Consider the following 16,635-nt stretch of genomic DNA (forward strand, 5'->3'; position numbering starts at 1 on the left):
CGACCCTCAGTGACCTGCAGCAGAGATTAGTGTTAGTGCTGTTGCACAAGGATGTTACTGTCTCCGCTTCATTCACCCTGGTGATCAGAGCACAAACAGTGACAGCTTTGGGCCCAGCATGCACTCTTCTCTTCCATTCATTATCCAGGCTCTAGTTTGTGTGCACGAGCAGTGCTTTTTATACAAGATCTGTGTGAGTTTTGATGGCAGATTACAAATGTTGGCAATAAAACCTGTGTATTACTAGCCTATTTCAAGGGTTTTTCTAAAACAAAATTGGCAACAAAACTCCAAAACACTAATAAGAACCTAAGTTTGTGCAATGTCTAGTAGCTCAGGTTGATATCGTGCAGCCCTCCTGACCAGTGTAATGTCCCAGAGTCCTGTGTACCGGGTTAGTCCATGGTTGTTGGTTAGTGCTGTCCTCTCACCAGTCTGACCAGTCAGCTGTTTGTGGATCATATTACATTACTGATGTATTTACACAACCCAAAGGTAATGTGCAGCCATATTGCCGATTGCTGATCGAAGTGGTTAATATTCTAAATTCCTGACCCTTGTTCTGTATATTTCGTCAGTGAAGCTATTTGCAGGTGTATCTTCAGATTATTCTGTATTCTTTAGCATTAAGTATGCCCGGTTAATCTATGACATTATTGATACAATGTGATTCTCTAGCTCTTAAGCTTTTATGCTGAATTTTCTTTAATAACTGCGACAAGCTTGGAGTAAGATGTTTTTGCTTTTTGGGAAATACTATTATGATAATGTTTGTTGCCACTAAAACTTTATTGGTAGCCGAACTTTGTGAAACGCGTCTGTAAGGGATTCAGAGGCTTTCAGGCCTGGGGGGTCAAAGGTTTTTGTTACATTGTTCTGCTCAATTATTCCAAATATAATGTATCAAACATGGCGATATAATCAGCATTGTAAAGTGTAGTAATCTGCGCAGTGTTTTTATGATGGAGTTCTATAGCGTGAAAGATGTCTTATAGTGATTGATTGATTTGATGTTTGTCATGGTCCAGGTATTTGCTCTGTGTTTTTGCAATGTCTTAACCTCAGTTTCTACAATACTATATATAACAGGTTAATGTTCCTTGGCTGTGTGTACATCTGAATGTGTGTCTGACAGTCTCCCACAAACCCCCTACATCTGTCACCCATATAATTTAATTTCCATTATCACTGGCAAATTTGGATTTGGGAGCACTGTATGCCATGTAGCTGCTGGAGATTTCCATTTATTAAGTGTTTATATTAACAAAATGCTCATCTGATATCTGTGTCGTGGGAAAATAAATTCTGAAGGCATTTAGAAAAAAATCTGGCACCTTTTTAAAATTCCACTTTAATATTCCGCTACTTTTTTTTTTTTTTTTGGACCACTGAAAGTCTTTAACATGTGCCCATAGTCCTCACCTAGTAGACGGCTGTTTTGTTGGTTGAACCCAATATTCCAGCAATCTGTTCACTAGGAACTGATAACATCTCGGCCATGAGGCACATGGTATATTCTCGATATGAGCAGGCAGCAAGCACTGGACAAAACCCGACCAAAGAAAGCCACCAAATTAGCCGGCCGCAGCTACGTGCGCGCCTGGCCAGGCTTCATCTATGAACATGTCCTGTTTGATAGCCGAGCATCAGACTGAAGCAGATCAGGCAGAATGACTGCATAGACGTACGTCACCATGGGTCTGTGTGACCAGCAGATGAGGTTGTGACAGTGGGTCTTGTTTTGCTATTATGTTGTTTGGTTATTGCTGTGTCAATATTAGCACTGTGTAAGAGCTACAGTGACTGCCAAGAAGTAGCATTAGTCTGTGTTCCCACAGATCTGCCTTTAGCTAGGTTATCAGAGGCCCGTAAGCTGTATATAGAATGCAAAAGACGACTTGGTAATAAAACTAGTAGGATGTATCAACGTCATGTCCTTCAGAGGTACATCCGTATGATGGGACCATCACATCACTGTTTACTAGGCTGCTACTCCTTCCAGATTGGCACAGTCGTATCCTGAAATAATCTGTGCTGCTGCGATGAGCTGATTCGCTACAGTTTCTTCTGTCCCTGCCCATTTCAGAACCGCAGGAGATGAAAGTTGAGTATAATCAGATGCTTTATATTTAGCATGGGAATTGCTCATATAATATAAAAATTACAAACTGCTGACCCAACAAGTGTATGTCAATTTTTGAAACTTGTGGTTCCTGGGGGTATACTTTGCATTTGATAGAAGTGAACGGTACATGTGTGAAGACCGACCAGTATTGGACAATGAGAAGTCCAGATGTGATGAACAATGATTACCTGTCAAACTGAACTGTTGATGCAATGGAGCTGACCACTAATATGAATGATGTGTAAGGTTGCACAAAGTACTCTCTCTGTTATGAGTCTATATTTGCAACTCCCACTTCTAATTGTCCGAATGCCCATCTTGGGCCTAGTTGGAATCAACTTGTTTTCGCCACTGCCAGAGTTGATTATTAAAGGGCTATTAAAGCCAACATTTAAAATCAATATATATTAAAGGCTATGTATGACAGAGCTGAATGATATACGTGAAATAAATGAAATGTTTTTACTTAACCAAATAAGTCCATTATGCTCTCCTTCATTCCTCTGCGTCTAGTTGACATGATAGGGGGAGGTGCTGGTCCACCGTAGCAGGCAGAGTGTGAGTGACTGCTATGTAGTCTTGCTGTAGAAAAAATACATTGTGTTTCTTGTAAATTTCTACCCGGGGGCAGGATTAGTGTTGTCGCGTTCAATCAAAAGTCTACATTATTTGCCTAACTTGGTCTTCCACTTGTGTTTACCTAATGCACCTTCTGGATGTGTTCATTGACTTCTAGGAATTAAGCACCAATAAACTAATATATAAAAGGGGCATTGTGTTGGCTGTTGGAACATAATGCATTAGACTTGTTATGTACCTGCCATGTTATACCTCTTATAATCTACTTGTACATACTTTTTGCTTGTTATATATTTATGATTTATTTTTTTATTTTAAATATAGCCATGGCCATGAACCAGAGGATTCTCCACCTACATTTTGCCCATCCCTTGGTTATTTTAAGAATGCCTTGAAGGCATTATTGAGCAATGACCTATAGCACTCATTCTTGGCTTTAAGATATAACGCTTGGAGCATATGACAGATCTAATAGGTTCTGGATCTCTTGTTATACGCGACTGGCTATAATGTGCTATTCTATAATAGCCTATTATAGTACAGCTACTGTTATAATCCCTGAGGTATGTCACGGGAATCTGGAGGAACATTGGGAGGAGAGCCTGTAGCTCTAGAGGTCCATACTGGATCCCGATTCCTGGGGTCTCATGTTAAAGTACTCTCCAAAAGGAGGGGGTAATGGGCGATGCTGTTGTTTTTAGAACTAGGTTTATCTAATCTTTCCATTGATTAATTTGGATATACTCTTCTTTCATCATCAGCTATTTATATAGCAATACTAATTCTGTAGCGCTGTACAGAGGACTCCCTCACATCAGTCCCTGCCCCATTGGAGCTTACAGTCAAAATTTACTAACACACAGGCGGTGAGCGATAGTAGGGTCAGTTTGATTGAAGCCAATTAACCTACTAGTATGTTTTTGGAGTATGAGAGGAAACCAGAGCACCTGGAGGAAACCTAAGCAAACACAGGGAGAACTTACAAACTCCACACAGATAAGGCCATGGTTGGAAATCGAACTCGTGACCCCAGTGCCGTGAGGCAGAAGTGCTAACCACTAAGTCACCGTGATTTCCTTGGCTTTTGTATCTCCTATAACCATGTCCATCTCTCTGACCGACTGTCCTATTGTTTCATAGTTTAGTCCTTGGTCTAAGGGGCCACTAGCCACATGCCGTATTCACACATGTGAAACGTCTGCGTCCTATTCAGTTACACATGTTCTAGCACGCACCCCTGTGGCAGTTCCCTACATAAATACTGATTTATATAGACACATCGCCGTACTACACAAACACAACATCATTATATAGTAATAGACAAGATCTTTGCACCGACAGATAAACTAAGATACATCTTAAAGCCAGAGAGTTCATAGAAATCCGTTCTGGGATAATCAGACCATCGAGTACTTCGCTTTAAAACGATTTGTTTATATATTGCAACCTGTAGTTTATAAAAATAAGTGACTGTTCACGCTTCTGTGTCTTCACGCTGTTGTGAGTCTCACAGAAATAGCTGAAACAGGAATAGAAGTGCTAAATATAGCCCAATTGTTGGGTAGAGCCGTGTCTCACATGTGACTGCAAATATCAGGAGTCTGTTAATTGGTGTTAGTTGAACATGTTAAAAATCTAAATGTGCTTTTCTTAGTATCTTAACATGATCACTAGTTTACTAACATCTTACTGTTAGTTTTCATTTGGCTAAAGATGGATAGTATTGAGAAGTTGATGGGAGGGGGGGAGGGGGGTTGTCTGAAGATAAAATGTGCCCTAATTACCAGAGGTTTATTCTCATTTCATTCTATTTAGCAATGTTCAGTAAAACATGTGGGTCATTCTGTAGTCTCTTATTTCTCTGCATATGACTGGGGATGGTTTGCTCACTTGCAGAGGGAAAATAAAATGGTATACTTTAGCATTGCTGTCAAATTAGGAACATGTATGGAATACTTACTTGGAAACAAAAGGACCACTAAACCCCAGAACTGAAATTCTCCGACACGAAATGTGAAGATAAAATGCAATGTTCAGTGTTTGTAGTACAGTGACAGGGTAACACCGTCCGCAGATTGGGGCCTCGCAGTGTCTTACTCAGGTCTGATTCGTTGTACACAATTCCTTTAATTGCCATCTCGAAGTCTATTCTATGTACTTTCGCTTCAATTTCAATGTTGCCTTTAGCATTCATGGGCGTTCAGCGGATTCCTACAGTAATGATCACCAAAGCTTTTGGGCAAGCATTCATCAGAGCAACTTCCTGTGTCCTTACCATAGAGTGTGAGCAGAGAGGAGAGCGATCTGTATTGCAGCTATGGGCAATAGTAATGCGCCATCCCTAGTCCGGGCGGTGGAGGAGCAGACAGAGTTGCATGACTTGTCCACACCTGGTTACAGTGACGGCTACAAGAAGATGGAAGCACGGCTGGATGCTGGGAGAAGTACCACAGCAGACCAGGATGGCATGTCCAGAAAGGAGCAGGAACATGAAGGTAATGTTCAACATCTTTATTATTATGGCTAGGAAATTGTCAGGTTGGCAGTCCATGCTTAGGATGCCCGAGTCAGCCACCCCTAGCAAGACATTACTAGTTCATCCAATTAGGAGGACTTTGAATACATTCCATGGTCATTGTACTGGGATGGCTCAAACGATGAGAAATATGGACGGGTGTATATATATTTTTTTTTTGTGTGGCTTACCCTAGGTAACAGACACCAAATAGAAAACTTATCTATTTCAATATGTTAACAAAACAAATATAGAAATGTTGGTTGTGTTGAATGGGAAATTTTATTAAAAATAAAATCCTGGTCACACACATGCAGCAAATGCATTAAATTAGGTCTGGTCATAGTGGTGTAAAGGACCTAATTCACAATATAACACATATATGCAAATGGAAAGCCATGTATGCAGGGCAGTATTCTACCATTTATGTATCGGCAGATTAAAATGGCAAATCGCTGATAGTAAATGTTCAAATACAATGGGACTGATGGAGAGTTAGGCAGAATGCAGCCATGTTTCACTGCACGTGTGAACATCTTTCTGCATGCAGGGTAAATACTCACACAGCAAACTCTAATTTAACACTGCATTTATAGTTCTGCTGGGCAGTACGTCACTCACAGCTCTGAGGGGGGCATGTCCTGGGTTGTGCATTTTACAATGTCCAAACAGACACCCCCCAGTCGGCACAAAATGGTTTTTCCAGGTGCAAATTTTGCTTAGATTTAGAGTTGTTTTGAAATCTAAACCTTAATTTTATAGAGCACATAATAAATACAGTGAGGGATCACTCAGTGAGTAATGTTAGTGAGGGATCACTCAGTGAGTAATGTTAGTGAGGGATCACTCAGTGAGTAATGTTAGTGAGGGATCACTCAGTGAGTAATGTTAGTGAGGGATCACTTGAAGGGGGCATGCCGGGAGAAGAGGGTCCCAGCACATCCATATTTCCAGGTATTGCTGCATGGAGCAGAGGCAGTAAGTATGGATTCATTATTCTATTATCTAAAATCAAAACATGTTATTGTTTTCCTATTGCTAAATAATAATTTCTTTATCATCTTTGGGAAGCAGAGATCGGCTCCAAGCCCATGGGAGGGGAGACAGCCGTCCCTCAGTGTGGACACAGAGAGGCCGCATGCAGCTTTGTCTGGTACCTCGTCGGCACCTACGGATCCATCTACTCAGAGGCGGGGAGAGCGTGGATCCAGAGATTGAGGGAACATGCAGGGGCAGCGGAAATCGTGGATCCAGAGATTGAGGGAACATGCAGGGGCAGCGGAAATCCTGCAGAAGCCGAGGAGGATGAGCTCTCAAACTTTAGCAAAGTGTGATCAACATCTCTAGTTGTTTTGGCTATTTGTATTATATGGGCTTAAACAATGGTTTTATAAAGAGAAGCGTACGAGACAACAAATAGCACATGCGTGTAATACACATGTTAAAGTTTTTCTTCCTACATAACAATTATTTACAATGTTTGATTCATTTTTTTATTATAGAAAATAAATGTAAAATGTGAAAATGAAGTTTCTAAATGAGCGTAATTAGCTTTTTACAAAAATGTTTTTACATTTATTTTCCTTTAAACTGTTAGGAACATATTCAGATGTCCGTGTTACTCGCAAAAGTAACGCGGCATTAAGAGTATTACCGGTATTACAGTATTTCTAAGCTGAGCTGCGAGCTGAAAGCCGGCGTTAAAGGTACCGTAATAACGGTAATTACGCGCACTATTACCGTAATAACTGTAATTACGCTCACTATTACCGTAATAATGGTAATAGTGTGCAACCCGCGTTACATTTGCGAGTAACGCGGACAATTGAATATGCCCCTTAGTATGTAACATTCAACACAAATAAAAAGTTATCTTTTTTTGTATCAAGATTAAATTAGTATTGTATTGCCAGGATATTTCCTCCACGAGAGGTAAATTTGTCTCTTATTTTGAGTGCCCTTGTAATGTCCTTGAGCTCACACTGCTTCGCTTTCCAATTTTTGGGAAGGAGAGTCCTCACAATTGTAGCTTCTCAGTGGGGTACGAACTCCTGTAGGATGCAGGGCTTTATATCCGCATGGGAAGTAGTAGGTTGTAGGGAATTACAGAAGATCTTCAAGGCGCTATTAAACGATGTGCGCTGCTTAGCTGGTGATTGAAGACCTTCCTAAATCAAATCCCTTTGTTAGGATATGCCTTCCTTATATTTGGTGTTACAACCTCGTTGGCCACAAACACAGGAGGAAATGCTTCTCCACCGTCCACAAGTGGATCTGGGTTTGGAATGTTGAACTTTTCTTCCATTATTTTACGCCCCATTGATGAAGTTTTAAAAGATCTTAGAATCGCCCTAAATGCTGTAGGCAAGCAAAAAGTTATCTAGTATCACATTTCTATCGTTCCTCCTTTGTTTGTTTATTTAAAGAAATGTTGATTATTGGTCTTTTGGTTTCCTCTCTACACTAGACACGAGGGGTATACATTGTATATAGTTGCTGTTAGTAGCCACTGGCAAAGGTAAAAACAGTACTGAGAAATACATAGGTTTAATTTAGATGCAAATTTCCACTGAAGCATAGCAACCAATTAGAAAATGCAAGATACAATTTGCACCTTAATTCACTGTTATTACATAACACTCACTGCCCCAGCACCTACTAACACAACAGGGAAAAAACAATCAAATAAAAGCAACTTTTTTTACCTTCAAATTGAACTGCAGTGTATAAAATAAAATAGTTCTCTAGGGAAAAAAATAATATTAAAAGCCAATGGGACTTCTTATTGGCTTCTCCTATACTATAAGGAACATAGGTTATACTATATAAGCTTAATGTGTACTTATTGGTGGTTTTCCTGAGGGTTGACCATACAGTCAAAAGCAGCAATCTGGGTGTAAATCCCGAATGTCGTGGGGTACTTTACTCTCCTCTTCTTTACAGAACGTGTAAAGGGGTGAATCCAGGGCCTGATCAGCCAATAGGCTGACCAGGCTGCAGCCTGGGGCGCTGGAGCCAGGGGGGTGCAGCGTCTCCGAGATGTTTTTTGTTGTTGTGGCAGCCGGAGTCATCGGGACCGCCCCTGGTCTAAAGGAGTAGGCCCGACTGTCACTATCACATGGCAGGCAGTCTGGCAGCGATCGCTCACGTGACCTGAGTAAGAAGCGCCCGTGGCCATACTGATAGGCAGCTAGCAGTGATCGCTGTCAGACTGCCTGTCATACACTGCGCTGAACAGCGGACTCCACAGTAGGTAAGTCCTTTCTAATGTCTCGGGGGGGGGGGGGGGGGGTGGCAGATGGGCAGGTGAGGTGGCTGGAGAGGGGGGCACTACAGCTGAAATAGCCTAGGGCGGCCGGAACCCTTAATCGGGCCCTGTGTGAATCAGAGCAGAATAGGCTTAATTAGATGACTATAAATACTTGGAATTACAGGTAGGGTATATAATAACATTTCCTAATTTAATCTCCTGCCTATATACTGCAAATATATTTCCCCTTTGGGAGCTTCTCTGTCTCTGTGCCGAATAACACTTCTCTGCAACATAGCTCAGCATAGCATTCATTCATAGCTCTATCTTCTGTACAGCCGTGTATTGTGAGCTAGGGACCGACCTAGGCTAAGGCTGGGCACACACTACAGGTTTTTCAGCCGATTATCAGGCCAGTCACACGATAAACGACTGACCCAATATCACATTAGTGTGTACGCTCCCATGATCATGTTTTATCGTAGCAAAGCTTATCGTATCCATTCATTTGAATTTATAAACGGACTAAAAGTCTCTATGGATGATGGAACGATGTCGTTCCAATTCTGCAGAGTGTATGCACTCAGGACCGGCAGTGTCCATAGATCTCTATGGAGTGTGCAGAGTCACAATGTTTTCAGTCTATGGTTATGACAGATGGCGAGCACAGATCTGAAGGTAAATCGTGTATAGTGTGTACACAGGAATTGGTAAAATCAGGAGAAATTTTCTGTAGTGTGTACCCAGTCTCAGAGTCTCATCCTAAACATGCTCCTAGCTACAGGTAACAGTGCAGGGGAACCTTTTTTTTGGTATATGTAGGGGAAGCTTTATTTAAAGGGTTTTCTAAAAGTAGTTTTATGGGTTTACCTATGTGCTTTGCTGGTATAGAAATGTCTGCGCTGCACATGCGGTAATCCTCCACCTCGTTGGGCCACAATAAAGCTGGCACTTTAGCCGTTTGCTGACGCGATGCGCTAGGTGGAGAGATGCGCTAGGTGGAGAGATGCGCTAGGTGGAGCTCTGCTCCGCGTCACATGGACGGTGATTTCCTTGTTGTCTTTCGGGCTGGATGTACTCTCGTTACCTGGCCAGGAGAAGGTTTGTGGTAAACTACTTATCTCAAAAGGTGGTGGGTAGGTGAACTGGATAATAAAAATAAGAGTTCAAAGCATGAAGATATTATTATAATCAAAATAAATGGAAATTACTTAATAGTGAATTAAAAAGAAAATATGTGATGTAATTATATAAAGAACAGGGCTGATTACAGGAATGTGAACATAAGACAGTAAAACAGTGCAAAAATAAGTGATGTATGGATGAATAATAATGTAAAAGATTTGATTATTATGAATGTAAATGGCTTATCTGAAAATATAGTAATTGAAGTAAAAATAAAAATGTAAACAAAAAGAACAATAGGAAAAATAGAAAGGAAAGAGTGATAAATATGGTTCTATTACACTACGATTGTTTTACCATAATATAAATAATGAATAAAATAAAAAATATATAGGATGTTATATATAAGTGTGTTATGAAAAACGACACTGGGACGTAATGCAGAAACTATCCAGTAAGGTAACACTAGCAGTACTGGGTAATTCCCTTTTATGTGATTAAAAGCTCACTTAAAATACACAAGTTTTCCTAATGAGCACTGTAGTCAAAACTCACTGTTTATACAGCTATGAACGTTACTTGTTGTTTATATAATCTCCTTAATACAATGATTATTCATTTCAAATTTGAGATGAATGTCAGCATTACGCTGACCGCGGACAAATGCTGCTTAACTGGGGTATATTATATATTATATTACCTGTTCATGACCGGACCACAGCTGTTCTGTGCCTTCACCTGGACAGTTATTGTTGTATACTTTGTACGCTACTAAATGTCATTGTTTTTCTCACGGGACAGAGCTTTGTTTTGGTAACATAGTGAAATACATATCTTATAGTTACTTTAACCCAATTAGTGACACCCAGAAAGATGCCCTAAAAATTTAATTAGCTCATTTTTCAGAGTATAGTGATTTTATTTTTTTTCTTCTGTTTTGTTTGCTTTAATTTTTTATATTTTAACCAATGGAAACTATATTGGGTCTAGTTTTGCCCTCGCTGATAAATTCAGGGTAAACAAAACAAATCGGCCACTGTTAGATCCAGAATACACTGATTCTATCAGTGCTGACATGCAGGGAGGGATCTGACAGATTTTCTTTTAAGCCCCATGGCTTTCCCTACCCATCACCCTCATCCCCATTTATTTATATAGCGCCACTAATTCCACAGCGCTGTACAGAGAACTCACTCACATCAGTCCCTGCCCTATGGGAGCTCACAGACTAAGTTCCCTAACATACACACAGACAGACAGAGAGCGAGACTAAGGTCAATTTCTTAGCAGCCAATTAACGTACTAGTATGTTTTTGGAGTGTGGGAGGAAACCCAAGCACCTGGAGGAAACCCAAGCACCTGGAGGAAACCCACGCAAACACGGGGAGAACATACAAACTCCACACAGATAAGGCCATGGTTGGGAATTGAACTCGTGACCCCAGTGCTGTGCGGCAGAAGTGCCAACCACTGAGCCACCGTGCTGCCTATAGGGAAATCTTTGATTATGTAGCTGTTATTACATGACAGAATTTTATGATTTCAGTGGTTAAGCCTACCCACGGAGGTATCTTTAAAGCTTGCTTTCAGCACTGTGTATAGTGATCTGATGGCTGGGAACCATAGGCTACTGTTCTCTGGACCCGAGGCACTGACAGCTGGGCACCATGTAGGGGCAGACTTAAACTTACGCCCGCTCAGGTCTAGGCCCATCCCCCCTCCGATGGGAATGTACCAACAGTTGGTGGCTCGGTGTTGGTAACCAGTAAACCCAAAATGGGTAATTGCTCTGAAGGGCAAACCCTTCTGCTTCTGGGCATTTATCTAATGTTTCATTCACCGTCCGCTGGTATAAATCAATTCTAGTCAAATGGTTCAATGCACAGATTCAGGTTGGCGCAGAATTATCTGCATGTAAAGTATAAATACTAAATAAACTTTCCACTCCCCACTCAGTGTAAAGTTATTATCAGTTCTTGTCACTTCTTCAGTAAGACTGCAAATAACTCTGTAAAACGGGGATGTCTTATTTATCGGATCGCTGTAAACAAAGCGTGCGAAGACGCGTCCCCATCCACAGAAGCTCGGCTCCACAGGGCTAACTTTGATGGGTCAGATCTGAGCCGGGGTACTCCTCATTCAGCAGCTGCTGGGATTCCTCTCTTGCAAGCAGCAGGGAATCTGGGGCTGTCAGCTGTTTGAGAAAACAGCGTTCAACAGCATTTCCAAACTCGGCACCATCTCCAATCTCTCTTTAAAACCTCTGATTGATGGATGAAAGCGGCCCCTGTTTGCATTACTTAACCCTTCATCCGCCAGTGAAGACATGACCTTGAGCTGGGGGTTCGGTGAAGGAAGGCAGGATCACTAGTCTTTTTTTTTTTTAATGACTTGTCCATAATATGAATTTCTTTTTTGTGAGAAATGTGGATTTAATCTGAATCAAACTCCAAACCAATGTGCTAATTGATGTACTGCAGTACGGCTGTAGTAGAGACTCCATGGTGTTTCTGCAGATTTGCATCCAGTTCTATATCTCTAGGCTATTATAAGTTTCATGCACCTCACATAGGCTGGTTATAGAAGCATCTTAAATACTATAGTATGTATTTGTGAACATGAAACCCACACCCCTTTTGTACTTACTAGGAGTCACTTAGGGGGGGTATAATAATATTATTAATAATATTATTATTATTTATTAACCTTTATTTGGCACTACCATATTATACAGAACTTTTCAGAGAATATTTAATCATTTCTGTTAGCTCCTTACCCCAGTAGAACTTACAATCTAGCACACAAACGCTAGCATTATCCAACCAATATGTTTTTGGGCTGTGAAAAGAAACAGGAGCACCCGGCAGCGATGCTAACCACAGTGCCACCATGCTGTCTTCAAAGTGCTTTTACACAGATTTTGTGGGGTTTTTTTTTGTATAAATTTGCCTTGGCGGTCACACTATACTATACTATACTATACTATACTATAAAAGTATACCTTCTAAAACATAGTATATAATGTTTGTTTTTATGGCATCCATAATCTTGGATACATTTCCCGACATTATGATAACAGCATTTATGTACAGTATTTCGCCTATGATGTACTAAGTAATTTAGTATTCAGCAGTGAGTTAAATCTAAGAGCCAGCTGACCCCTTCAAACCGCAACAATTAAAATCCTCCCCCCAATAATAATTATTAGTTCCAGTGGTTCGTGGTCCAACTCTGTATTATACGTCTATTGCCCTTATTTGCCGACACTGTATACCTTGGGTCAACCTGTGGCTTTGAGTCCCATCAACTCCCGCCAGCCATGCTGGGACTTGTAGTTACACAACAACAGTTACAGCACATAGGTTGTAGCCTAGCCTTTAGCAGCCTATTGCAGGTGGAATTGTGTGGTCATGTTCCTAATTCCATTTCTAAGTCCGAGAGCATATTTATGATCTATTGGCCGGTTAAATTAGGAGGAGGTCCCTCCGACATGTTTACTGAATATGATTATATTGGGGGGGGGGGGGGGGAGGGGGGGTTTGGGATGGTGAAGCATAATATTAGGAGCTGTGCATACTGGGGGCATTCCAGGCAGGGGCTGGCTAGTGAATTCCAGCCTGGGGGAGACTCCAGCCTGGGGGAGACTCGGGTCAGCCGCCTATTGGGAACATTTTAAAGGGGGAAACAAAAATGCAGGTGAACCAGCCCTAGGTAGCCCATTATAGGACCGGCCCTAGGTAGCCCATTATAGGACCGGCCCAAGGGCCAGATGCCCCCCAGCCCCACTCCAGGGGCACACTGACTCTGCAGAGCCATCTAGGCACAAGTGTGCAGCCTGATCTGCAGGAAACTTTCCTCCAGCCAAACACCAGCATGTCCAGCTAAGTGCTGCAGTTTAAATCCTAATGCAGGATTTATCAGTAAATCCCCCTGTATCATCACTGCATTGCCCTGCCCTTTTCCAATAGCTTGCAACAGCACAAGCATAATCTCTTATCAGTTGCAACTGATCCCCCCCCCCCATAACACCACCAGCCTTCCCTTCTTTTCTCCGTGCCCCCCCTCCCCCGATTCATCTTGAAAGTGTTAACGACAACCATAGAATGTGACAATGCTCAATTTTCATTTCTTGTTTATTGTTTGTTTTCCTATTGGGCAGCGGCGAAGCGGCTCTGCCCTGGCAACTCGAGCAGCCGATTTGCATAGGGCCGTCCTGATTGGCTCGCCGTTCCCCGAGCCCGTCCAATCACGCCGGTCTGTCAGAGTGGCAGGCTATGCTAATTAGCTGCTGTTGCTGGGGAGCCTGGCGCTGTTCCTCTGCATTGTGTTGCCTGGCGAGAGACTTTGATAAACGAGTATTTAATGATCTGCAGCAGTTCCTGCTCACTGCAGGCAGGCAACATTCTGGGGACAAAAGTAGAAATAAGGATTTAATTGGCCATCTTAAATACCTTTATCCAGAAGCCACAGAGAAATCTGCAATACTATTGAGATGTAGGATATTACTATATAGTGTATATATATTTGTGTGTGATGTGATCGCCCTGGCTGGCATTAGATCTCGGTAGAATGCTGCAAGGAATGCATGGCATGGGATGCAGCAGGGGTTAATGATGTGCTGGCAGAATGGGAGCCGCACATGCAGCCCAGTGATCAAAGCTTAGTGCATGACCTGGAACGTGTTACTGCAATCTAAAAATATTCCGCCCAGGCATGGGCTGGTGTCGCAACAGGTGGGCACTGGGGTTGACTCCGGCAGATAATTTTAGTCTGCAGTCACATGCTTTTGTCTGTCCAATAGGTTTTGTTTATTCATTTTTTTTTATTTTTTTTTTCTTCAGGGCTCTTAACTCCATCAGGGTCTAAAAGAGAGTTATAGGTTTTTGAGGCCAGTCAATCTCATATCAGATATGGTTGATCTATATAAACAAGCTTTTGAGCAAGAGATATCCATCTATTTTCTATTATCCTCTTACCAAGCAATAATCTATATTATGCAGCTCTGCAGTTGGTGTGGTACTACAAGTCCCATCACACCCTGTCTGCAGTGATCACTATTAAATCTGGGCAACCTGTGCTGCCCTGGCCACTGCAGAAGTGTCACGGCATGCTGGTACTTGTTGTCCCACGCTGCTCTGAGAGTCATGGATTTCCTAGCTAGCTGTAATCTGTACAGCAGCAGTCGATGAGACAAAGGTTCTCTAAACCTGATGTGTGTAGTATGTGTGTATGTGTATATATATATTTATATTTATTATAATACATCGTAATAGACACTGGCGACATTGGATATTTTCGATGCAACTACGACGACCGACTGTGTCATACTTTCCCACTTTTCCTCGTTGGCTTCAGGGAGATCTCGGGGGAGATGGGCGTATGGGTGAGAGGCTTGACTAATTGCATCATTTTGGCCACACCCCCAAACAATTCACAATTTTGGCCAATTACAGCAGGGGGCGGGGCTAAAATGACGCAATATTTGCGTCATTAAGCCCCACCACTTATCTATTGCGGGGGTGAGAATCGGGAGGTTGTCCTGCTCTCCTTTAAGGTCTCCCAGAAATGCGGGAGTCTCCCGGACATTCCGGGAGAGTAGGCAACTATGTGTTAAAGAAAAGCAGATAATGAACCTCTAGAGACTGAAGTGTCTTTTACATTACTGAAGTCAGTCTTTGATTAAATCTAGGTCTCCATGAAAATGGCCACCACCACAGGCATCAATACATGGACATAGGACACAATTTCTGAACTGTGTCATCATGCCACAGATGGCGAAGCCAACCACGTCTTGTACTGGCTCAGCATCAGGGAGAATGCCAGACTCTTCAGGGAGTGAGGGAGATCACCCCTATTTCAGGGAGTCTCCCTGACATTCAGGGAGAGTTGCAAGTATGCTATATGTACGTAGACATCATCATAATATAGTGCTTGGTTGCAGTGTGTGGCCAAAATACCAGGAAAATTGGTTGCTTTGCTCTCTTGGCTTTACCGGCTTTTGATCTTTTACACCAGTCAATAATAACCATAATAACATTGTTTTCACGCCATAACGTCCATTGAAGCCAATCACTTCAATATACATTTTAGTTGGGTGTCCGGTTTTATAAACCTCTATATATGTCCACGTATCTTGGAATATTGGCTTGTGGAAAAAGCTATTAAATGTTACACGTTGGCAACTTAATTTTTTTTTATTTCATTGGCATAATCCACCTGCCTAGTATCCAGATAGTAGCGATATCTAAGGAGTTATCTGTGACTAGTATAAATGCATTACTGTACTTATCTTTTTATCATTCATCTGGACGTTCCTGCCAGTCCACGGTCTGGAGAAGTCCCTGAAGGACACTGTCATTGTGTCCGCATGCTGTGATGTCAGACGCTTGCCCCAATATCTCAGTGTATGACCCCCATTCCCAATCTGTTTGGAGTCTTATCATGTCGCTTGGCAATTCAGTTGAAATATTGTGTGAGATTAATGGAGACAATGTCATGGCTTGTAACCAGTGTGTACTTATCATCATCATTTATTTGTATAGCGCCACTAATTCCGCAGCGCTGTACAGAGAACTCACTCACATCAGTCCCTGCCCCATTGGAGCTTACAGTCTAAATTCCCTAACATACACACATACATACACACACACAGAGACACACAGACTGGGGTCAATTTAGTAGCAGCCAATTAACCTACCAGTATGTTTTTGGAGTTTGGGAGGAAACCGGAGCACCCGGAGGAAACCCACGCAAACACAGGGAGAACATACAAACTCCGCACAGATAAGGCCATGGTCGGGAATTGAACTCATAACCCCAGTGCTGTGAGGCAGAAGTGCTAGCCACTAAGCCACCGTGCTGAAGGATCAACTACACATGTGACTTTAGATGCTAAGAGTCCGAGAGTTGTAATTACTGCAGTGTTGTGTGTGTTGGTATAATTGTGCACCTCGGCTTTGAAGCTTGTTTACCTAATAGTAAAGTTCCTTTTCAGATTATGTCCCTATAGAATTTCCCTGTGACACAGTGGTTAGCATTGCT

The 16,635-nt window shown here is 42.0% G+C and overlaps 1 protein-coding gene across 1 annotated transcript in view; it reads left to right on the forward strand.

Annotated features, from left to right (window-relative positions):
* The window catches only part of DYRK1A (dual specificity tyrosine phosphorylation regulated kinase 1A), a 57,593-nt gene that overhangs the window by 21,667 nt on the left and 19,291 nt on the right, over positions 1 to 16,635 (forward strand). The gene's annotated exons all lie outside the window — the stretch shown is intronic.

The sequence above is a fragment of the Mixophyes fleayi genome, chromosome 2 (assembly GCF_038048845.1).
Source record: "Mixophyes fleayi isolate aMixFle1 chromosome 2, aMixFle1.hap1, whole genome shotgun sequence".
Lineage (NCBI taxonomy): Eukaryota > Metazoa > Chordata > Amphibia > Anura > Limnodynastidae > Mixophyes > Mixophyes fleayi.